Genomic DNA, 22,310 nt, shown 5'->3' on the forward strand with positions numbered 1-22,310 from the left:
ACTGGGGTTACGTAAGTAACCTATAGTTTTGAGTGTTTTGTCAGCTTTCATCACAAAAAAAACAGAAGACATAACATTGCATTGCATGTGCGACTGTATCATTCTACAAAAGCACAAAACAGCAATTCAGACGTGACATTCGATTTGTCGCAGTATAAATTGCCCTGTGCAATTTGCACCAATTACCTGAGTTTTGCACAAACAAGCGAGCAAGGAGTGAAGCAAACTGTTTCATGTGTCAACAGTTGCAAGTTAGCATGACACACTTGTTCAGCTGTCTTGGAATAAAGAAAATCTGTTCTTTGTGCAACATTTACTAAAAGCATTATCTGTGGCAAAACGGTGTTAAGCTGTTCAGTTTGTGGCGTCAACAGCCTTTAATGATCCAACAGCTGAGTGATTCAATGATGCTGCTGCTAATATTACATTACAGTGAAAGTCAGAACCAGGACTGAAACTAATTAAAGTCTGTGCTGCTTTAGACTTTAAGCATGACTGTCAAAGGCTTTCTTCTGATACTTTGACACTATACAAATTAGCTTAGTCCTAATAAGGGCTCCAGTTGAGAAACAAGAGCCACTCTTTAAATAAACAACAACTGTTAGAACCACTTGATGAAGCTGCCTAATTAATTCCAATGGGGACTGGGATCTGTTACGGAAATAAACAAACACAGATTTTAAAGAAAGAAAAAAATACCTTCACTGTCTCTGGGCACAGTTTGTCCCAAGGGAAATACAAAGTTTCTATGAAAGCAATACCCCACGCAAAAGAGTTAAATTAAAATTGGCAGAGTCGCAAAGCAGATCCGAAAATGTTAAAGAGCCACAATCAACACTTTGAGGAGGCACAAGGACACTAGTGGGGTCCTCGTGATAGATTATGTGCAAACAATACAATGATGAATGAGAAAATGACCCTCTCAAACAATAGAGGGAAAACATTACACAGTGTATAGAGAGGACAATAGAAAACACACAAAGGATGACTAACTAACTTGATTTGCTTTTAATGTTGCAACATCCCAGTTTGCATTTGATCCGATCTGTTATTAGTTTAAGATGCAACAAAGGGACTAACACAGGCCCTCTTACAACACCCTCTGTACAGTTGAATGTGTGTGATGTTGCTCCACATAGACTTGCTGAATTATGAAAGAACCTGTGTGATTCATGCCCCATGTCTCCAAACCAACATGACTCTATTGTATGTTGAGCTCTTATGGATGCTTTGTTTACGTGCAGTAATCCCCTGAGCTCCTCAACATGGCTCCGTCAGAGCGCTATAAGACTGGAATTTATCAAACTTGGTTTGTCAAACACAGTGGCAAAGCAGCACAGCATAATGAAACCCATACAGACACACTGAATCTCTTAAACCTTATTTAGAAAGGCAGAACAGCCCGAAAAGAAAACATAATTTACAAGGAAAAGGCTGCAGGGGATGAGGTCATACTGTGAGCTCAGAGGCTGCTTAATAGAAACACAGAATGTTTGTGTGGAGGTAATTAACCCTAAAACTGGTCTTTTTGACATTAGTGCAAAGGCAATATTGCTGAGAATTTTTGACTGAAAAACACATTTAGTTAAGGTCAAGTAAACAATAAGACAGCCAGTGCAGACTGAAGCAATCTATGGTTCATATTGAGGTCTAAACTGTTTAACTTTTCACTTTTGTAAACATACTACACTTCTCCTCCTGTGCAGCAGGGAAGAGGAAGCCTCTAAGAAGTTTTAAACCATCACTGTCGAAGCATTAATGAAGTGGATGTTGGATGAATCCCTACTGTGATAGAGGATAAGCCTGGTAATGTTTTATGTTCGAATCAACAATGCATGCTACTAACTCTGTGTAGTCTCTGTACAAGAACATTCATGCTATACGATTGTTGCCCTGCATGACACATTGCTTTGATACAATTAACATCATATGTTAAGCTTGATCGAAAATAACTCCACAAATGCATTTTCTAAATCTCCCGCTGAGAGGCAGAAACGAGAAAGTGAATTACTTAGTATACCTTCTTGTTATTTAAAATGATTAGAATTACATAGCCCTGATTGAAAAATAACAAGTTGCTAATACTCCTATCCTTTATGATATAATACCAAATATAGACTTATGTCACACACAACATTATGGCTGTACCATATGTTTTAAAAAATGTATACAGGTATAAATCAATAAGCCAAAACATAACATGTCGTATATCAGTCTTTGGCAAATGCACAATACCTATACAAGTTAAAGCCATTGTTGGTTCTGGTATTTCGTGGGATTTACTGATAATAACATAAAACAGCAGCAGTCTTATCTTTTCCAGGAAAAGGCTGTGAATTATTACTTTGCTTACCAAGATTTTCCCTAGAGGGTTAATTTCTCTCCCCGAGGCGGTCCTCTACAGTATTCAGTGAGAAACATAAATACTCTATAATGAATCCTTTTTAAGAAACAATCACCACCATTACCCCGCATAACCATAAGATCTTAAGGTTGTTAATCTTAATGTTTAATCTGTTGGTATAATATTCACAAATGTGAAATCACTGTGATCTGTCTCGGTTTCACTTGGCTTGACAAGCTCCCGCCCATCCTCTTCTTTATCACTGGTAATCGTCATCTGTGTTATCTCACTCCATTTCCCCTTCATCTGTATCATCCTCAATCTAAATGAACTCAATTCCTCACTTCTGCTTGTCAGAGAAAAGCAAATCGACATGTCTGCTGCTCCATCTTCTCTGTTACACACATTATGCTCTGCCATTCGCTCTCTTTGACCTCTGAAACACACCCACACAGACACACACTTACAGTAGATGCTTCAAGCCTTCATTATGTAAACTTTGCTTCAAGTGCACTGTAATGTTTCCAAATTAAATGTGGTTTTGCCAGAGGTGCCTCATTTGTGTTTCTCCATGCATAGCTAAGTTGTTGTTCTCTTGTTGACTCTAGCTGCTTGTTAGGAACAGAAAAAGAAAGATGCCTCTGTGTGTTTAAGTTTACAGAGCAGTCTGTGTGAGGACTGGAAGGCTATGCTAACCCTTTGGTTGTCGTCTGAGCTGCACTGCAGCAGGGAAGTCTAAATAGGCCTCAAGTGTCATTTATTCTCCCATGAAGAGCTTTGAATACATTTGCTACAACTGACCCCACTTATAAATGAATTACCAACACAAACAGTTGGGGTCACAGGAACAGACTGTACACGCAACAATCAGCCTGGAAAACAGTAAAACTCAAAGAGAGAGCTGATCCGTGAACTGTCCTCAAGTGCTTCTGGCCTGGTTTGTTTTCAGTCATTTAATAAGTCAGGCAAGGCCTTTGGCGTTATCGTTTCCCCCATCCTGCATCTCATCACAGTAGAAGGACTGACATGTGGTGCTCAGCGTCAACATCTTCAGTCAATCATGAGAAAGTGTGGGGCAAGGCAGACAAGATATTAACATGACATGGAACAGCGAGCAACAGCGTGGGCGAGGGATGCAGATCTGTGTAGATGTAATGTAGGTCAAGAATGTTAAGAATAAAGCCTCCTACACATAGGGGTTATGTGCTGCTATAATACAGTCAGGTCACTATAATATGTAACTGTTGTAAAGGACATACATATAATACTATTGTAAGTCGCTTTGGATAAAAGCGTCAGCTAAATGTAATGTAATGTACTGTACTATAGAAAGTAGGGTTGGAGTTTTAATTATTGTCATTATTCATCATTAATCATTTATTCTGTAAAATGTCAGCAAATAGAGGCAAATTGTAACAGTCCAAAATCAAAATGTATTCTGTGGCCTTTTATAGACAACAACAACATTTTTTACTGACTTGTCATTTAAACTTAATTCATATAAATATATATTTAACAAAATCTAAAGAGTTTAAGAGTATTTGCTTTTTACGATGATAGCAACAACAGAAAAAGCAATGAAGAACACTTCCATGGAAAATCTTACAATTAAAAAAAAGTATACAATTAGTTCACAAATGAGGTTTCTTACCTTCCCTGTGGAGTATTTTTCGCTTGTGTTTGACGTGTAATGTGCATACAAAACAAACATTCTACTAATCTTTTCTTCATGAATCTTTTTTGATAAAAAACTGATATAAAAAGGAAATGACGAGCATTGGATGTGGTGGTATGAATAAATCAGTCAGTTTACTGTCAACCGTTTCAGCTGCTGTTATGTCAGCCTGCTAAATCATGCCTATTACAAACGTTTGGGTGGTTCTGTAATACAGGTAATGTCATCGGCAAACAGAGACTAATTAGGCAGTAAACAGATGAGCACACCAAGATAAACACACACACACACACATTCTTGTGCGTATATCCTCATGCGGACCCATGCACTGGCAGGGCTTCACATGGATTCTTCCCACCAACACAATTCGTGTTTTACATATCAATGCTGTAGATGGATTGATCTACTTTATAGCTTCTTTGAGAAGTATTTAACCCTTTAGTGCATGTTAACCTAACAAACTAAAAAGAGCATACAAGGATAGGCAGATTGATTTTTTAAATACGTCGGCTTCCACTTCTGTCTGTGCTGTTGGATGGTTTTTATGTGAGGCTTTTCTTGAGCTCTTCAAAGACCCTGAGCAGTTCATAACAGGTATTTGGAGAGCCTGAATAATACTCCAAAGAAGTAGTGTGCCGGTGTGTTATGAATAGTTGATGTGTTTAGTTTACGTCAACGCAGCATAGCTGAGGAGATGAGGTTGGACAGGAGAGAGCTGCAGAGACGAGAGGAATGAATCACGGAGCAGCAAGAAGAAGCCAACAAGTCAATCAGCTATAGACAGGTGAGGGAGGGTCATGAAAGGTAAATACATCTCTGTATTACATATAGTGTTTAAACTCAGTACAGACCAGATGTACCTGCATTCAGGAAAGCTGCTGATTTGGAATGCATGGTGATTATGCTTCACTTACCTATAATATAACATTTTATAAAAGATGATAAATAATAATCTACGGATCTATTAAGGTGTTCACTTTTTTACTGCTTCTGTGTCACATCTTTGTTGTGCATGTATATCATGTGGTTTACGGAGTTGGTTTTCTTTGTACATCTGTTTTTAATTCAGCTTGGGGCCTAAAATAACTTGACAAACTTTCTTATTTTTGGCCTAATGTCTGCCACAGCTATTGAAAGAATTGTCATAAAATGTTAATAATTGTACCCAGAGAATTGCAATGTTGTGATCTGCTCTACCATTACATTTGTTCTTGTAGCTTTGAGTGAAATGACTCAATAACAATCGGATGGATCGCAATGAAATTTGATGCAGACATTTATATCACCCCTTTGAATTAATTGTCATCACTTTGGGGTACATGTAACAGTTTCCATTTTTGAAACTTAACTTTGTGTTCAGTACTGAAAATAAGAATATTTGCATGCTAACTTGCTAGACTAAGATGTCGATTGTGGTGAAAATCGTCTTTGATCGTGGACGTTTAGAAAAACAATAAAAACTCGATTTTTGATGAGGTTAAAGATATTCAACTTGAACTATATACTTATTTTTGAACTTAAATCAGCCTATTTGTCTCGTCCATCCACAATCAGAAACAAAAATGTGGGAGCAGGTTGTGAAATGACCATACATCTTACATGTAAACAGTAAAGAAAGAGTTTTATCACAGTACCTGTAATTTGCTGCGAGTGAGACATGCAAACATTTTGTCCTGTAAAAAGTTATCAAGATTTGTTTTGGTAAAGCATTAACAATATTACAATATTTGTTGGTGGCACTAAACCTTGTGGGTTTCTGCTGTGTTTTGTGATAGCTCTCAGCAAGGATTGTGTGTGTATTACATGCGTGATGGAGGTCAATGTCTCCCGCTGTGTACACAGCACGTGGAGCACAACCCGCCCCTTGGGTCTAAACACACTAACATCAGCAGTCTCTTTGATGACGCAGGAGGACATGTTGTTTTCTTAACTTCAGTAACTATCACCGCCACTAAAAACCAAAGAGAATTACTCCATTCATTCAACAGACAAAAACACTTTTCTCCAAGATATTAAACACCAATTGAAATATTTTCATTGATGTCTAGACCTCATGCCAAACAATTGACCTGATACAGCCCTTATGTACAAGCAGTACTGAAGGAACATTTGGAATTCCCTTTTAACCATTTATTCAGCTGATATCAAGAAACTAAGTCAACAAACAAAGTATCTATTTTTATGAAATACAATCAAAGTATAGTATTAGGCGTAAAAATTACTAGGTGGAATTCTTTGCCATGCTTTTGTTCTATTTCGAGGAGAGTTTCCATACTAGCTTTCAACTTGATACCTGTCATTTCTAGACTTGTTTAAAGATTAACTAAAAGTAATATCTTATATTCCTAGAATTTTTTTTGAATAAAAAAATGCCTAAAATATAGTAAGGAGTTTGCTCACAATGGCCAAGAACCAAATTCAGAAAATAACCCTTTAAGTCTTGTCTTATTTTTAAGGGTAGAATCTCAGGTCCCTACAAAATGCTTGTGCACAAACTATTCTAACTCAAATTCATCTCAAATAGTGCGACTAAATCTATCTTCCCGTGACAAAGTATTAATCCTTTGGTTGTATCCATTGGACCCTAATACAAAGAACATACTAAATCTCATACTCAAAATGTGTGACGTAGTATTGCCTATTTGTATTTACTGAACACATTTTTTCCTCAAAGCAGGAGAAAAGCCCAGTTTGCCTCTTTGGTTTCATCCTTTTTAAAGTGATTATTGGTAGTGATTAGATCTTTGCAGTCAGAGCCTATGAAACAAAGCTGCATTTACCAATGTTATACTATTTTGTTTGTGATTGAATTTTCAACTGTATTTCCTCTGTGCAAACCAAAACACTGTTGTTTAAAGAAATGCTTTATCTCTGACTTATAGAAGACATAATCAGCAGATAATGAATGTTTGTGACTTTTCTCTTCACTTTCTTTTGCCGGAAGCATTTTCTGAACTGCTCGTTGCACGAACACCTAATTTACAGCAACTAAAGTAATTTGATTCTTTCCACTCTTTCAGATGGAAACACAACAACATTAAGATGCCCGAGGACATGCAATCTGTGTGCAAATCTTTTACTGGCCGATTGATTCTAACTCTTCTGAACACTTTACTATGAATCTTATACCATTTTAGATGTATCCATTATATATACCTTTGAAAAGGTTCATATTTGAAGAGTGATTTTTATGATTTTTGTATATATTAGGTACTATTAGAGGTTTCCAATTGTGGGACAAAAGCACCTGAAAATTCACGATAGAGATAGTAGACATTTAAAAAATGCCAACGGCAAAGGCATGGTTGGGACATTTTCCAGTTGAGCTGCGGAGGACATAAAGCGACTGTTGTTTGTGCTCTGTACTGTGATAATAGGATGTGTTGGGGAGCAAAAGTAGCTACACTTGACCCTCGACCCATACACGTTGCGAGGGAGGAGGGGTTATTTTTAGTGCCTCACAGTGTTGATCTGAACAAACACAAAAAGGCTCAATACCGCTACCCCCTCCAGGGTTTACAAAGCAGTTCAGAGAAAAGCAAAACCTTTTTGTGCTCTTTGTTTCTTCCTCAGCTTTTATTGATTCTCATGCGTTAAATATTTTTGCTCCAGTCTGTCCCCTGCATAGAAATGTTACAGTGTGCACTGAGGAGGAATTCACTTCCCACAGGACAGGCAGGTTAAGTGAGATGTGCCAGAACGACAGGAACTCAAATGCAACCTTTCGATTCTGATCCACAACTCGACCAATAATAGTGACCTGTGAACAGCCACGTACACATGGCCTCTGTTCAGTCAACACTGGAGCGTGTCCATTGGTCATTAGTGAGTAATCATATAAGCCACATTGAGCCCGATTGTGTGATTCATCATAAAGCAAGACAGCACTAGTGATTTGTTTCTGTCTTCACAACCCACTGGCTGCTCTCAGGCCAACATGACTTATTGGAGACCTCTGCGATCCCAGTCATGACCTCTTGAGCATGAAGCTACAATTCTCAGTCCATGAAGACATACACTCAGATACACATTTGTAATGGGCATGTTGATTGTCTGTAGATTGATATTTACCAGAGACCCAAACATGTTAAGTATTAACCGATGGGAGGGAGCCTTAAATTATTATTGGTCCACATGTTTTGAAATCAAATATCAAAGAAAGTTGGCTCTCTACTCTCACTATCTACATTGTTCATTTTATATAAATCAAAGGCGTTGACAGTTTAATATTCGACTTCAAGATACTATCTATAAATTACAACATGTGCTGTTTTTACTATGCATCCAGTAAGAAACCCATAACCCAATGTCTTATTTCAGCCTAACTATGCCAAATTAGGCATTAAAGACAATGGAGCATGATGTCCTATAATAACACTTATCAGGTCTTTGTGTGAAGCAATCCTAAAAAAACGTTTTTAAACTTAAACAAAATACAATTATAAGAACTCAATATGTGGGTGTGAATTTGTGGTTGTGACTGACAATGCTGGTACTGTAATGTGATAGGTCTAATGTCTGTGTACTGTGCACTACAAATAGTTCATTCACTTCCTAAAGTTCAAACAGCCACACAAGCAGTGAACCAGCTGTGATTGTTGTGGTTGCTGCTGTTTTTTGGTGTGACTGTAGTACCATCTGTCATTTATGCAAAGTTACTCTGTGTGAAAGCTTGCATTTCCTGAGTGGAATACAGTCTAATCAGCACTATGGGTCCTCCGAAACATTTCATTTAGAGGGAAAACATTATTTACATCCCTTACAGTACACCAATCCTATGTGAGCTTGCTGAAAAAAGCAAGCCTGTCTTTTATCAGAATCTGAGAGCTATGACACACTTTAGTACAGAAACTGACAGCACATCTCACACACACGCCCTCAGCTGTCAGTTCTGTTGAGATGGTCACCCCTCAAATCGCGAATCCTGGTGAAACTCTCACAAGACTGATATAGTAATATTTAAAGTGTAAGGAAAAGGCAATGTTTTTATTAAAATAATAAAAGAATGCATTCTGCAAAAGACTCATCCCTCTAAGCTATTACATATTATACGTCATCAGAAAGGCATAAATACATTGGAATAATGGAACAAACCACCTGTGAGATACGACAGTAAGTAAAGCTCTGGGGTCTGCAGAATTAGTAGGATGATAAATACAGGATGAGCAGTTATTAATGGCACTGACATTAAAGGTGAGTGTATTGATTTAAAATAATGGATTAATTAATCCTTGTATCTGCTTTAACAGTGCCAGCTCCTAATATACGCTTTGAACCTCATACACTGGGACTCTGTAATCCTCAAACTATTCCTTTCAGGACTTTCTTGAATTTATTGAACTGATGGAGACTTTGATGTCTGACTTAAAGAAAGAAGGAATGTGGTAAATATTTGTGAAAAAAACAAGAATGAAATGATGCATTAGGTTTGCAATATTAGAATAGATTAATTCAATGTGTTTTAGAGTGGGAAAAATGAAGGACACAACGTTTTCTGACTTTAAACAAATTAAAAAACACTTTTGACCAGCGCTGTGAAAACAATTCAGCCTGTCTATCATGAGGGGACAATCGACTCTGACAGTTTGATTAATCTTGTCATTTTCCCACTGAAGAGCAGGCAAACTAAACATTGTCTGGATGAGCTCGCAGGGCAACCCAGTCTCACGGCATTTCGTGTTCACCAACACGATTTTGAATCTATTGATTCGTGTTCACCAACACGATTTGCCCCTTTTTTTCGTGTTGCACAGCACGATTTTAAAAGCAATGTATTTCTACTGCCTGCAGCACGTCTTTTTCTCCGGTCGGGTCGTGGGAGACCGGAAGCTGTGTGGTTCATAAAAACATGTTCTTACTCAATATCAAGCCACAATTATTGCTTTTATTTGAAATCGTATAATTTTGGACTTTTGTTGCCGTCTGTGAGGAAAATAAATGGGGCTCAGAGCCTCAGAATACGGAAATCTGTATTTTTAAATATTTTGTTCCTTCTAATTGGTTAATCTTTTCAAAATAACACACTGTTATTTACTCACCAATAACACACAATTATCCTTGCTTTTATTTATTGGATTAATTCCATAATCTCGGGCTTTTTTGGCGTCCGTCAGGAACTGAATTTCAAAATAAAAATAACCGGAAACATACGTAGGCCTATAAGGGACATTTCGAGCATCATTGCGATTGTCAACATTTCTGAGTTTAGGATGGCCTAAAAACAGGAAAATGTCAGCACCGAAAAAAAAAAAGCACTGAAACACCGGCTGTTGTTATGCCTGCCGTTCTCCGCTTGTAATTATGCCGAAGCTTCAAAGTTGTATTTCATCTGAATTTGCCGAAACAAGTTTAATATTCTGAAAGCCAAGACTTTGTTTAATTGAAATCAGATGAAAACAAACTGTATCAAAAAAAAAATCAAAATCAAAAATCAAACAAAACACCCGAACCCCGAAAAAATAGTTTTTTTTACGTAAATCCACGTTTATTTTTGAGAGATTCTGCTCTGACAACTAAGCTAAACTTTTACCTGTTAAGATTGTGCACGGCACAACAGAAAGTTACAGTAATTTTCAATGGACTTTTTTTCTGTGAAGAACCCAGAGAGGGTTATTTGGTTATTATTTATTTCATAAATAGTGTTATTTATTTCATTAATAGTGTTATTATTTATTTCCTGACTTTTTTTCTGTGAAGATCCCGGAAAGGGTTATTAATATTTGGTTATGTGTGGCTTTCTAGAAAACAATAAATGTTTACGTTTAGACACCCATGCGATCGTCACACTTTTTCTGTTACAAACTGACCCGGCCCCCATCAGAGAAGGGAAAAGTTATGTGGCCCTCACAGGAAAAAGTTTGGGGACCCCTGACTTAGAGTATCTTCTTGATTTTTTACATTCTATATTTATACTTTCCCCCTATGAAAGTATGTACTCTTAATATTTTTTTAATCAAATATAACAATAATTCAATAACGTGCTTTAACCACTAGGAGGTGCACACAAGGTACACACAGCCATAATAACTTTGTATTATAAATGTAGGACACTTATGTTTTCGTACAACATCTGAAGATGTGTAGTTTTATTCGTGCTTTCACATAATTTTACAGCATATTGCTATACTATTTCAGACTCAGTATTTACATTCTTACATTCAAAGAAAATCAGTAATATCTTTAAAAACTACAGTCCTTTTATATCAGCTGTGCACCGTTATGGTTTAAATATAACCTATCTGTGAATTAGATCAAATGTAAAAGTCAGCCGAATTAGTGTTGATACGGCAAGGAGACGTATTGTGTGAAGATAAATTGAAGATGTTGTTTAATTGTTGAATATATTTATGATCCACGTCAAGTATTCAGTTTCGGCGGCATTTTCTCAGTTTTTCCAAAGGTCTTCTCATCAGGGCTCTATAAATAAAGAACTACGGCAAATCTGTAATATACAATGCAGCCGAACCGTGTATTACAATGCCGTTATGTGATGACTTTCAAAGAGAAAAGCAAGAGCGCTCGGAATCAAGTATTATTTTATTCTTTTAAAATGTTTTCCGGATTTCATATCATATAAACACCAAATCCCAGCATGCATTGCGGCTAAAACATCCAATAAACGAGCTTAAAACCATAGCTGAGGATCTTGGGTAATCGCTCAAAATGCCTACGTCTGTTTCCGGTTATTTTTATTTTGAAATTCAGTTCCTGACGGACGCCAAAAAAGCCCGAGATTATGGAATTAAACCAATAAATAAAAGCAAGGATAATTGTGTGTTATTGGTGAGTAAATAACAGTGTGTTATTTTTGAAAAGAATAACAAATTAGAAGGAAAAAAAGATTTAAAAAATACAGATTTCAGTATCCTGAGGCTCTGAGCCCCATTAATTTTCCTCACAGACGGCAACAAAAGTCCGAAATTATACGATTTCAAATAAAAGCAATAACTGTGGCTTGATATTGAGTAAGAACATGTTTTTATGAACCACACAGCTTCCGGTCTCCCACGACCCGACCGGAGAAAAAGACGTGCTGCAGGCAGTAGAAATACATTGCTTTTAAAATCGTGCTGTGCAACACGAAAAAAGGGGCAAATCGTGTTGGTGAACACGAATCAATAGATTAAAAATCGTGTTGGTGAACACGAAATGGTGAGACTGGGTTGCGCAGGAGCAGGAAAGTAAGCTGTTGGCAGCCACACAGACCTAAGTAAGTGATGGAATGTGTTGTCCATTATATCTGATATCTGAGAACATGGAGGATAGACAACAGAAGCTACTCAGAGACTACCGAGCCCGTTAGAGCCCAATCTGCTCCGTGTTGAGCCTAACATGTTCAGCCTAAGGGTTATAGAAAAAAAATCATCTCTTAAAATCCCGACAATGTTGTAAGGAAACAACTTTGTGTGTCCTCCATGTTCACGAGTGGTTTGACGTTGCTATAGCAAGTGTGTCTTTTTATTGCTCTATAAACTAATTTGATTCTTCCCTAGAGAAGTGGAGAGGTTTCATTAAAGGAGCTGACAGTTGTTCTGAGACTGGCACACTGCTGGTTGTACTTGGGAAGATTTAATGAACCTGTAACTTATCCGTTTAATCCAGCACATGCCTGAAGGTTGAACAGTACACCAAAATCACCGATCAAATCGTGGCTCGAAGTAACATGGGAGTCGATGTCTATTCAATAAGCAGTAGATGTTTCCTGCCGCCAACAGGAAGGGATTGGCTCTGGTCCTTCCCATTCAATTGTGTATATAAACACTGTGTACCTGTACATATACAGTGTGTGTGTGTGTGCGTGCGTGTGTGTGCGTGTGTGTGTGTGTGTGTGTGTGTGTGTGTGTGTGCGTGTGTGTGTGTGTGCGTGCGTGCGTCACGTTTTCGAGAGAATGAGGGAAAGAAAGACTGCACATGTTGTTGGTTTTAAGACATGGGCGAAATGAATTGAAGAGAGACGCATCATCTTCAAAGGGATGTCTTATTTTGCCAGGCTTGTTTTATTACCACCTTAGTTTCATGCAGGCTGATCTGTAAAGTACGGTGCTCGACAGGTGCAAATGCGTTACAGCAGCCAAACACATTTGCATAAGAAGAAAATGATGCAGTTTAAAAAATGATGCAAACACAAATGTGACAAAACACATTCAAATGAAGAAACATCATTTTCACCAACATGACAACATATACAGCATTTAGAAAACATTCACTAACTTCTAGCACAAATATTTAGCATCATTAGCGACCGCAACTTTTAAAAACATTTATTCGACCCAGAAACTACACCTGACACAACGTACACTCCACTGTACAATACATACAATATCTCTGTTGAAATGATTTCACAGCTTTGCATTGGAGAAGGAAACAAAGAAAGGCTACTGGGAGAGTTGTACCATGCAGTGGAAAACAAGGCATTAGTGTGTTTAAATCTACGTGTTTACCAAGGTGTTAAGAGCTGGATGGCACACAGGGCTAAGTGGAGCCCAGCGGCAGTATCCGGATCGACCCTTATCGCCACTCTGTCACAATCCAGAGTGACAGCTCTTTGTAGTAGAAGCTAATTTTAGCCTTCCTGGGTTCATCACCGGAGACCGTTTGAACCGGAGTCTGTGGAGCAGCACAGGAAAGTCCATAGTCTCCAGACCTCTGCTAATACTTAGAATCCCCCTCACAAGTGTCCTCCGCACCACCACAGGCCTCCAGGCAGCTAAAGATCCCTGATCGTATCTCTCTTTGGTCTCTTTTGTTTGATCCCTCAGATTGTCTCTTTGTCGCGCCATAATTGTTTCAATCTTTTTCTCTTTCTTTCTTAGCTCTATTTTCTGCACCAAAGAAAAAGCAGAAGCAATAAATAGGCAAAGGCATTGTGTATCTCTCTTCTCATTTATACAACTTTCATTCACTCTCATCTTGTCATAAGCTACTGTTACGACCCTGGACAGTGGGGAGAGTGCATTTTATGCTGCGCCTAGGTTCCCCTAGGTCTGGGCGTAACACTACTGAGGAAATGTTGTTTGCCCTATCTTCCAGCAACAGCTCTAAATGTCCTTGACTTCTCTTTCCATTATTTCCATCAATACACCTTTATATACCGCCCAAATGCATTTTCTAGTGTTAGACAAACATATTTCTTCCTTCTTTTCAATTTGAAATACTTGACAGTCTAACAGAGGCAATCAACTGTGAATATGTACTGTAAACTTAAGTCTAGAGAATTCATTGATCTCTGCCATAAGTCAAACCATCTTTGATTTTATTCTCAATTAATGTCTTATATATTTCTCACAGCCACAGTTACCAGGGCAGAAAATAAGCTGAATGTTTACAGATAGGATAGCTCTTGTCTCTGCAGCCTGAGTACTAGACTCAGCGAGTTAAAGTTCAGAAACGTTCAAGACAAGCACATGTTTGTGAGGAAGGAAAGCGCTAAAGTGCTTTGGAGACAGATCTATGATATATGTGTGTCTGACCTGGATCTGCATTCAAAGGCTGTAGTTTAAAAAGTATGAAAACATCTCCATATGTTTCTTATTGTATCTTTTATCAGGGATTGTATGAACATTATCAAAGAGGAGAGCGGATCATAAGACGTGGAGGGTTTTTGCATTATTTCTGCTTGCTGAAAGCTAAATGAATATTTCATTTGCACATAGTGAAGGAAAACATGTGAAACCCTTGGGAGTCTTGCTTTTTTGCAATGTGAAACACAAGGTTTAGCCCCCCCTACACAATTATCTTCACACTGTCTCCTCAGTCTTTTAAGTTACACAAATGTACCTGCTTGGTAGGACTTTTTCATTTAACTCCAAAACAAATGTTCTTTATATAATAATGTTTATATATTTCAATGATTATTTCACTGTGATTGTTTTAGGTTTTAACACTAATGTCTACACAAAGTCCTGAAAAGTCAAAAAGGCTCAATGATTAAAAGACTTATTAAGACAGTTAAACTTTTAAGGACACCCTGTCCTCATGTAGGACATATAGGAGTAAACTATACCCACCTGTTTTCACTCATCTCAGTGGTGATAATAAATAATGTACTTGGATGTAGATATTGATTTGAGACCACAAAGCCTCGCTCTACAAACAACGATACATTCATTAAAAGTAACCATTATGAAAAGCAACGTTGACTGTTTTCGTGTACAGAAATGATCGACCTCATGACAAAATCGCAGCAGAGCTCACACTACAAGATACCAATGATGCTTTTAAAGGCAAAAAGTCACAGTTAGGAATTTAGGATGTATGTGCTTTTGTCCCATAAATCCAGTGCAATAGACCTCCAGAGGCTGGAGCTGAACAGTCTCAGATGCATACTCACAGAGCACTCTAAAGCGTGAAAGATCAGAAAGCACTCTCTGCTTTTAATTCTAGCCCCATAACGCAAATCACATTCTTATTCATTTAGCTGGCCATCTTTTCAAAAACGCGATGTGCGGCATGTATATGAGGGCCAAATGTATATGTGACAAATGCAACCCCTCACCCCTAATTGATCATCCTGCATTTTTCTCCACATACATAATGGAAACCGCGACTGAGAAAAGTTCACACTGATTGTAGTATAGCACTTAGAAAGAAGAACATTGCCTAATGCATTACAAAACTGCATTCATGTGTATTTTGTATGCATTAAAGCACCTGCACCACCTGCCAATGATTGCAAATGAGTATTAAAGACAACATACAGCGAGGCAGCACTCATTCATGAAGTGCATCTCGGGATGATGCTTTAGCAAGGAGTGCACATCTCTTATATCACTGCGTAAGGGTAGTAATTCATGTGTTTGTGTAGTAATGTGTGAAAGGTGTTTGCCTAACAATGTATTTATCATCAACACTGCAGTGGAATACAAGACGCACAAGGGACTGAGACAGGCTGTTCTCTCAATACGCTGCCCAAGTGAGTCTAATTAGGATCAACATCACTCCAACATAATTATCTCCACTAACAATTAAGTTCATATGCATTCTGTTTACATAAAGTGTACACATGAAAGCACTGAAGTGTTCAGTCTGCCGGTTCGATTATTAGACCTCATTTTCTGACGTACTGAACCAGATCCCAACGGTTAATTTGCCTGCCAAGTCCATTGTAAAACAAATGTATGTCATGTCACACATTTCTTGAATATGTTTTCACAATTCTGCATACGTATTGCAATTATTTGAATTATTTATTTGTTATTCCAAACAATATTTGTTTTGGTCCTTAATAATGTTACATTCCAGAAGTCCATTATATTCGTTTTGATTGATTCTATGTGGTCTGTAGAATGCATCGCAGCATTTCAACAAACAGTACACAAATAACAAAACAACTATTATGTTGGTATAATGCATCCAGTCCAAGTATTAAACTGATAGAATGAAGCGTGTTGTTTTTGTCCCTTTTTAAAAAAAAAATTAATAAATAAATGAATATTGCATTTCCACAGAAGTCAATGCAAAAAAGACACAATTAAACCTCAATATGAGTTTAATGTAAAGTTTGCCTCTAATAAAAATATATACCCTACCTTACATTTGCAAGCTTTTCTTTTAGATTTGTTGCTTTTCATTGAAAAAAAAAGGTTTCATAGACTCAGTGTAAAGACTTTTGTTTAATAAAATAATATATGTCACTTGTGCAGCAATAACTAATCTTGCATTTAAAATAATTTTAGAGATGTTGAACTGTGTGAACTGGTGATTAAAGCCCAGTCAAAACTCTTACGTGCAAACCACAATTTCTTTATATAAAATCCATAAATTAGGGAAAACTGCTTTGGTGGATTGGTGAACAGAGAATGTCACAGCTACCTCACGACAGAATCACCAGCCTACAGTGACCAATTATGTTTTAGCTGTTGAGGCTTTTATAAATAGATGTATGGGTAGTTAAAATTGCTTTTCGAACTAAATCACATTTGCATTCTCCCTAGTAGACTTGTCCATTGTATGACTTGAAAACGTATAATGTGTATCAAAGTAAGTGACATGTCTGCTCACTCAAGGCACACGTGGAAATATCATGAAACAAGATGAAATAAACAGACACTAATTACCGTTGACAGCCCGGGATTCCGCTGATTTCCCCGATCTGTACTTCGCTGCTGCTCATCTTCTGGGCAGCATCTGGCACACACTATTCCTCTCAGTTCAAGAGACTCCGCTGTATTCCAACTTTCAAAATAAATTACCGCATGACTTCAGCTTCGGAGAGAAGTCCTCTCTCCCATCAGCGTTAACGGCTTCTGGGATAATTATAGAAAGTGAATTTAAAATTTAAAAAAAGTAATCGGTTGGCTGAGTGAGCGCGAGCCGCACGGCTGCTAACTTGCGTTTCTTACACTTGTGACGTAACAGGGAGGGGGTACCAAAACCACGACCTGGTGTGTGTGTGTGTGTGTGTGTGTGTGTGTGTGTGTGTGTGTGTGTGTGTGTGTGTGTGTGTGTGTGTGTGTGTGTGTGTGTGTGTGTGTGTGTGTGTGTGTGTGTGTGTGTGTGCGTGTGCGTGTGTGTGCGTGTGCGTGTGCGTGTGTGTGTGTGTGTGTGTGTGTGTGTGTGTGTGTGTGTGTGTGTGTGTGTGTGTGTGTGTGTGTGTGTGTGTGCACTTCGTAACTTGGCATGTTTCTGTCCAAAGAAGGATAGACTTTAGGTTTTAATATTCTTTGTAGGCTCTGTCTATGTTTGTTTGATCTATATGATTTATAAATGATATGATGTATTGTCTGAGCAGAGTGAGGGGGCTATGTGTGTTGGATTTCTGCAGTATTTGTATAATATATATTTGGGCTCTGATAATGTTGGTAGCTTCTGAGAGTACCATAATGATTCAATTTACAAAAGCCAATAATAGATGTATTATTCGTGAAATAGTTGCGTGTGTTTCTAAGAAACTGAGATCTCTTTACTTCCCTCCAATTTACTAAGGAATAGGTTCCTGGTGCCTCATATCTCTGGTGTGCTCTCAGTTGTCATTTTAAGAAACGTTTGTGCATTGCTTCCCTCTGCAAAGCCATTTTCATTTTCTATACTCAGCAGAACTGATGCTTCTATTATGGGTCATTGGGGCAGGACTATATCTTTATTGCAAATTGGATTGAGTTTGGTCCATGTGGTCACCACCACAATCCCAAGCGGTACTAATCAATGAATGTGTTAGTGATATATCCATACTCAGCTGAATCTTAAATTACGTTTTGAAGCACGAATGAAATGTGGACTGTTGTACCAGGTGGTCAGATTAAAGTATTTACAAAGGATTAAATTGAGCAATCTACTCAAAAGGCATTAAAAGCTGTCAGCATTCTCAGAATGAATGGGGAAATGTTATAGTTTTCCAACTAATAAGGTATATTAACACTCAGTCTGGGGCATTATTGGACTCTTCACTAACAAATCAATTATTTGAGCCTGCACTGACTGCACAACACAAATAAAAATGAGGCATAGACCACTGCTGCTGCAGTAAATCCTTCAATAAAGCCCTGTGCTTCTTCTTGCAAAACACTCTCAAACCCACACACAACCCCCCCCCCCACACACACACACACACACACATTTAGTTTTAACATGAACTTTGCACATATAAAAGTTGAAGGACCTTCTACATGTGTCAATAAACTCTGCAGAGCAGGCGCATATAGAAAGAATTGACCCTCAAATGTTGTTATACTAACACACTTGTCATACATTAAGGCTCTACGGAAACGTGCACAATTATTTAAGTATTATCTAACTAATGTGCAAAAGTTCACAGAATGAAGGATAAAAAGAATGTGTTCTGTGACTTTTGTCCTGTTGATGGGAAACACAAGATAAGTAAGAAAATGCATGTGTCATGTGCGATAGCGTTCTCTTTAGCCAAGACCAGGATGTACCCCCCCCCGCAATGATCCTCCCAATGCCCGCTTATTTCCCCCCCATTAGATGTTATAAATAACGGCATCTCAATTAGCCCACTGCCCCATTTATAAACCCTAATTTACTTTTGAGTTAATTGTGGCAGTTTATGTATTCTTTATTCTGGAATTAATCCATACACAATTAAACTGAAATGTCTGATCATTAAATACAAACAACTGAAACATGTCTTAATTCTTGAAAACAGAACCTCAGGGCTCAAAATGGGGGAAAAAACACATTAAGTCTATTTTCTTATGCAAGAGAGTTCTGCCTAAAGATAGCAAAAGCCATGTAGTATTAGTGTGTGGACTGCTACTTGGAGAGGTCCCAGTTCACCTCCTGCCCTGCCGTGGTGCCGGACACCGCCCTTCCCCTATCACTCCCATTGCTCCCCGGGCGCTGTACAATAGCTCCCCACTGCTCCTAGTACCAGACTCCTGGTACTAGGATGGGTTAAATGCAGAGAACACATTTCACAGTGTGTGCTGTGTGCTCTGCATGTGTGACCATTAAAGAGGGTTTCATCCCTCCCAATTCTATTCTATTCTAATATGGAGAAGTGTGTGTGTGTGTGTGTGTGTGTGTGTGTGTGTGTGTGTGTGTGTGTGTGTGTGTGTGTGTGTGTGTGTGTGTGTGTGTGTGTGTGTGTGTGTGTGTGTGTGTGTGTGTGTGTGCAGCAGTCTCCAGACCATCCAAGAGAGGGAAGCAGTGAGTTAAAGCCAACACAGTGTGACACAAAGCTAAATTACCATAATTATAACAAAGATTCATATACCCTCATGAAATATTTAAACATGGCATACAAATATACAAAGATAATATACTCCCTTTTCCCAATATATCAACTATCTCCACATTTTCTGCACTAGTCACATTCACGAACAGCGCGCTTTGATATGTTTTCTGTTAATATTTGACGAGAGAGATTATGTAATGTAAACACGGGATGTATAGTGGAGATAATTATATTGTGGTCTGGTTTTGGAACAGGTTACAAAAACAAACTGTAGCCTGGATTAACCCAGAGCAGGTTTTATGTGGTTTTAAATTCAATTGCATTTATTGGCATAGTGAGGTGATGTGAGATGCAAGCACCTAATGCCACATAGTTTACCAAAATAGGCAACTTGATGCAACAAACAGATTTTCTGTGCATATTTCCTTCAAAGCCAGAGTAATCTCCAGCCATATCACCATCAGTAGTAATGGCAGGGTGTTCACAGAGGAGCTGATAGATGAACAGTCATGTTGAAAGGCTCTGATCTCACGCTGAAGCTACCTCTGTCAGACAGTTGGCCAGAGCGTGATCCCCTGGGGGGGGGGGGGTCTAAATGCAGGGTCATTGGCATTCATTGATAGAGAGGCTACACTAGTTCATATTTCAAACCAGCTAATAAACCGATATTTGTTGTGTGAAACGTACACACACTGGACTTTGAACCAGGACACTGCTGTTCGTCAATTATAAAAAGTGAATTGACCCAAACCATATTTTCCCGAGTACTATTGTTTGGATTTACCTGCATGAAGGAGTAGAAAAATATGCTAATGTACCAACTTATCTATTTAAGATCAAAATAAGGGAATTATTTGATTAATATATCCTTTCAGTTTCCATTTTAAACAATCCACTGCATTGCAGAGCATCTCTTCTAAGAATTACATTCCTATCTTATCTAGGGTCACTAAAGAAATGTGGCTTCTCTCCTGGATAGGGAGCTCTGAGAGGGTAGCTCAAACAGTGTGTATAATTATTCTGAGAACAGCAGCAGGTGTGTGTTCCTGCGGACTATGGAGGTACAATAGAGCCCAGCGGCTCCTGTCACAGAGTTGGACCATGTCCCTGAGTGTAAAAATAGCCATTTAGCATATGGCTTTATCTCACTTTTCCTATCTTTTACTCCCCCTTGTCGCTTTGATGGCAGGTTTCAATGACAAAATAAGTGAATTATCTGAATGGAGGTTAAGTGGTTTATTGGTCTACAGTAAATAAATATAAAACACAAGAAAGCCACATTTTCTTTCTTAATTTATTCCCCAAAAATGATGGCTACTTAGTTCACTTAGTACTTATTTCGGCAACAAAATATTTTTTCTAAATTCCATCTACAAATCACAAGCTCCCATGATGGATTTATTCAAGTATCTAGCAGCAGAGTGTGTTTTGTGTTCCCTCTGTTAAAGGGTGGGTTTATGAAAGGCGCTGTATACATTTAAGCTATTATTATTAGAATTACTATCAAGCAAAACCTTGGTTTGGTTAATTTGGGAATATGACAAAATTACAACAACATACAGATTAAAAATGAATAAGAAATGTTGCATAATTTACCGGTTAACAATGTTAACATGTTAAGAAATACCAAAACAGACTGCTGTTTGAAGCCACATACTTTTATGTTTCATCAATAACACATCTTGTATATGTCTGTCTAAATGCTTTTCTTAGTTCTGAAAATGGTGGCCTACCTTTTATACAAAATTATGCATGCCTTTATTCTTCTGACATAAATGAAATAACTGGGATACGTTTGAATACAATCCTGTTATTATAACACACTGAATCAAATTAGCATATTATGTATTTGAGCTTTTAATGGATTGGATAGACTTGAAAATGCTTATTCACATCCCTTAACTTCTATTAAGAGGAGATGCATTAAACTATTGTTTGTTTGTTTGTTCGTATCTTTGTTTGTTTGTTTGTTTGTTAATTGGTTGTGACAAGACTAAAGGGCCATAATTATGGTGATAACCACACATTTAGAGTAGCATAATTGTAATAATTGGTCGAAAGCTGGGTGGATGCCCATTCTTCCTATGTTGGCTACAGGCCATTAATTCCACAGTATGTAGAAAGTGAAATCCCATTCAAAGGAGTCGGTTTGGCTGCTATCCCCAAACAAATGCTTTTTCATTTTCTGTAGCTCGACACATTGTTAATGATCATGTTCATGTTCATAGCAGTATAGAAAGTAAAATGACAGCTGCACTGATTTATAGACTGGTGTAAATATACAATGATGAAAAATAATAACTAAAACCTTAGACCTTAATTAACATGTATTATATAAAAATAAGTATGTTGCCTTCTTTTTTTCACATTCTCTCTCTCTGCTGGGGTTCTGTGACAGTAGGGTTTTGATTAATGATAGGTTCTCCAGGGTGTGTGCTTTCACAGAAAACCTTCAGTCCTGTTTCTAATTCCAGCTCTCCTTCTCCGGGCTGCCATGACGCCCGTAGGTTTCTGTTACAGCCAATTTAATGTTTCGCAACCATTATAGAGAATGGCAGAAAAGGGGCTCAAAAAGTAGAGTGTACAATTGTTGCATATTTATATCTAACCATAAAACATCATTTATCTTTCACCTTTTAGTTCTTGGATTTGTTTTA

General features: G+C 37.9%; 1 protein-coding gene across 2 annotated transcripts in view; it reads right to left on the reverse strand.

Moving 5' to 3' along the window:
- Nucleotides 1–17,351, reverse strand: part of gcgra (glucagon receptor a) — a 49,507-nt gene extending 32,156 nt beyond the window's left edge. For both annotated transcript variants that reach the window (XM_034220268.1, XM_034220267.1), the window contains exon 1: nucleotides 17,075–17,351. The gene's annotated coding sequence lies outside the window, so the exon portion shown is untranslated. The remainder of the gene's footprint in view (nucleotides 1–17,074) is intronic.
- Between the last annotated feature and the right edge of the window lie 4,959 nt (nucleotides 17,352–22,310).

The sequence above is a fragment of the Gymnodraco acuticeps genome, unplaced genomic scaffold (assembly GCF_902827175.1).
Source record: "Gymnodraco acuticeps unplaced genomic scaffold, fGymAcu1.1, whole genome shotgun sequence".
NCBI lineage: Eukaryota > Metazoa > Chordata > Actinopteri > Perciformes > Bathydraconidae > Gymnodraco > Gymnodraco acuticeps.